The sequence below is a fragment of the Myotis brandtii genome, unplaced genomic scaffold (genome assembly GCF_000412655.1).
Source record: "Myotis brandtii unplaced genomic scaffold, ASM41265v1 scaffold1028, whole genome shotgun sequence".
Classification (NCBI taxonomy): Eukaryota; Metazoa; Chordata; class Mammalia; order Chiroptera; family Vespertilionidae; genus Myotis; species Myotis brandtii.
In genome coordinates, this window is record NW_005353448.1 from 906797 (window position 1) to 910541 (window position 3745).

General features: G+C 51.7%; 1 protein-coding gene across 1 annotated transcript in view; it reads right to left on the bottom strand.

Moving 5' to 3' along the window:
• The window catches only part of CLYBL (citrate lyase beta like), a gene marked incomplete at its 5' end in the record, with an annotated part of 216885 nt that overhangs the window by 212621 nt on the left and 519 nt on the right, over window positions 1–3745 (bottom strand). The window lies entirely within an intron of this gene.

Genomic DNA, 3745 nt, shown 5'->3' on the forward strand with positions numbered 1-3745 from the left:
CTCCCCTATCGGCCCTACTCTGTGCGTGACAGGGGGCAGCGCTCCAACCCCCTGATTGGCCCTGCTCTGTGCGTGACAGGGGGGAGCTCCCCAACCCCCTGATGGGCCCTGCTCTGTGCATGACAGGGGGCAGTGCCCAACCCCCTGATTGGCCCTGCTCTGTGCGTGACAGGGGGGAGCTCCCCAACCCCCTGATGGGCCCTGCTCTGTGCGTGACAGGGGGCAGCGCTCCAACCCCCTGATTGGCCCTGCTCTGTGCGTGACAGGGGGCAGCGCTCCAACCCCCTGATTGGCCCTGCTCTGTGCGTGACAGGGGGCAGCGCTCCAACCCCCTGATTGGCCCTGCTCTGTGCGTGACAGGGGGCAGCGCTCCAACCCCCTGATTGGCCCTGCTCTGTGCGTGACAGGGGGCAGCGCTCCAACCCCCTGATTGGCCCTGCTCTGTGCGTGACAGGGGGTGGCGCCGCAACCTCCCCATCGACCCTGCCTTGAGTGTGACAGGGGGCGGTGCCCCAACCCCCCAATCGGCCCTACCCTGAGTGTGACTGAGGGTGGCATCGCAACCTCATGATCCGCCCTGCTCTGTGCATGACAGGGGGCGGTGCCCCAACTCCCCAATCAGCCCTGCTCTGAGCCCGACCAGGGGCTGCACCTAGGGATTGGGCCTGCCCTCTGCCACCCAGGAGCAGGCCTAAGCCAGCAGGTCGTTATCTCCTGAGGGGTCCCAGACTGCGAGAGGGCACAGGCCGGGCTGAGGGACCCCCCCTACCCCCTGAGTGCACAAATTTTTGTGCACCGGGCCTCTAGTCTATATATATAAAAGCCTAAGCGACCGGCTGACCAAACAACCGGTCAATTGTTTACTATGACGACACACTGACCACCAGGGGGCAGACGCTCAATGCAGGAGCTGCCCCCTGGTGGTCAGTGCGCTCCCCCAGCCAACCTCCCTTGACCGGCCAACCTCCTGCGGTCCCTCCGCCAAGCCAGCCAGGCTGAGGGCCCCCACCCATGCACGAATTCGTGCACCGGTCCTCTAGTTCAGCAATAAAAGAAAATGAGTTATCATGCCACAAAAAAGACATGGAGAGTCCTTAATACATATAGCTAAGTCAAGGAATGCAATCCAAAAAGGCAAAACTACAGGGTGGGCAAAAGTAGGTATACAGTCGTAATACAAGTAAGTAATACAATAAACAATAAATAATACAAGAATAAACTGTGCTTTGTATACTCACAACTGTACCTACTTTTGCCAACCCCTATATAGAAACAGTAAAATGATCAGTGCTTGCCAGGAGTTTGAGAGGGGGGATGGATGAATAAGTGAAGCACAGGTGAATTTTTAGGGAAGTAAAACTATTCTGTATGATACTGTTATGGTAGATACATGAAATTATGCATTTGCCATAACCCAAAGAACTTTATAGCAAAAAGTGACTGCAGACTCCAACGTTCCCCACCTCTGAGTTGCAACTCTAAGCAACTATGTACTATGTTGCAAATGTAGTAGCTAAACAAAACCCCCGGAAACCAGCTTTTAGCCTTAATGCATGCAATTAAAAAAAATCATTTGGGAGGTAGGGGGATCCAGGAAAGAATGCAGACCGTGACAAGAGAATCTAACTGCAGTACAAATATATGGAACAACCTCATTGAAGGGAATGGGAGAAAAAGGTGCTAACCTAACTGACTTCGGAAATGAGTAGAGCCAGTAAGACTAAAGGGAAAGGAACCGCACGTAAGCACTGTAGTGTAGTTGATAAAGTCCCCCCCCCCGCCCATGAAGTATGGTCTAACAATTCAGATACGGCTATATGAGTATCCTGAAATTAAACAATTAAGTAACTAGATGGCTATGGTGGGATCCAGGTTTCTCACTGTTTGGAGTGAAATTTTACAAATAAGCAAGGGAGAAGGCTAGAATGAGCCATGTAGTAACGGATTAGAACTGGAGGCTACGGGATGTCCAAAAAATGTCTACACACTTTAACACCTGATAGCTCAATTTTGAAAATGAAATGCATTTTAATAAACACCGCCTTTATAATTATTCAAAGTGTGTGTGTATATATATATTTTTTTTTGGGGGGGGGACACCCTATATATGAATTCATGCTTAGCCTATGTAGATACAGATGGTTACATATAGAAATATTTGTAGATGCGTGAATCTGCATGGGCTGCTATTCACACACACATATCATTAACCCCCCTCTATCAGCTACGGGGGGTTGATGGAAAAGGTACCCTAATAATAGCACAGCTAGGAGTGAAAAGCTATGCTCCCCCAACTTGAGGGCAGAGTACATAAACTGAGCAGTGGCCACAGAGAGCAGCAGGGCTGGAGACAGGCTGGGCAGGAAAGCATCAGACAGCACTGCCACAGGGACAATGTTGGAGGGTTGGGAAGAGGAGTCAGGAATGGTCCCTGCCCGTCAGCAATGGTGCTGATGCTCTAAGAACCGGAGGAAAAAGCCAGCAGAAGCATACAGTGCTCTTCACCTCCATGAGCACTGGCTCATGTGACGGAACTTGGGTAGAAATGAAGACTTCTCTAAGCAGGCTTTCCTAAGTTGACGTTTGGCGCCTTCACTTCTCCCATCCCCGTGTGTTCTGAAGACACCAGGACGGGAGGGTTTAGCTCAGGGTGCCTCTGGAAAGCAGCCTGCGTGGAGGCCTGCAGCCAGGGCCGCGGTGGGGTGTGCAGGTATGTTGAGAATGAGCCGGTGCTAATGGAGGTGAAGAGCACTGTTTGCTGAGCACCCAGCCCCTTAGAAGTAGGTGGCTGCGTGCGGTCACTGGACCCACTGTTGAACAGGCCCCTTCATAGGCCAGAAAAGAGACTTTCTGGAAGGGTCTGCACATACACCTCAACGACTCCTCTGGTTCCTGGGCTGATCCCCTGAGCCCGGGGCCATGTCCCAGGCCTGAGTGTAGGAAATGGGAAGGGGGGATGCATTCACCTGGTCGGTCTTGGCATGGGACCCTGCTGAGTCAGGAAGCAGGGAGCAAGCAAATGCAAGAACCAAACTCTGAGCCTCAGGTTCCCCATCTTTATAAACAAGTCACTGGGCTTCACATGGTGGCCAAGGAAGCAAATGAGATAAGGTGTATTCAGGCACGTGGTAGACCAGCGGTTCCCAAAGTGTGGTCCGAGGACACCTGAGGGGTCCCCGAGACCCTACCCTCTGAAAGGGTCTAGGAGGGCTTCCCTTTTCCAACAAGTATCTGCATCTATGGGAGATCGGAATTTCCTTGTAAATTTCCCCCAGAACAGCTGATATGAGAATTGTCCTTTATTAAACCAAAGAGGTTTTAAAAATTTACTTTAAATATGTGTGTGTGTATAGTTATAGTTATTTATACATTAAAGATGTCATTTGTGCTAAAATGTAATGGGTTTGTTATTTTTAAATAAATACTTTTAACTCCTCATACAGTAAAAATCAAGATACGAGCAAAAGCTCTTAAGGGTCCTCAATAATTTTTCACGTGTAGAGGGGTCCTTAGACCGAGCAGTTTGGGAACCGCCTGCGGCGCACACCAGGGAAGGTGCTCCAGCTCCCGAGGTGAGCAGCTGGGGTGACGCCGGGACCCTTTACGGAACCTCCGCGCGTTCACCGCCCGCATTAGTGGGGAGGCTGGTTAGTTCTCCGGGGCTGACAGGCCGAACGTCTGCGCCCACGTTCCGGGTCTGCACCCACGTCCCACAGGAGGGCGAGCAGGGGCGACCTTGGCAGAC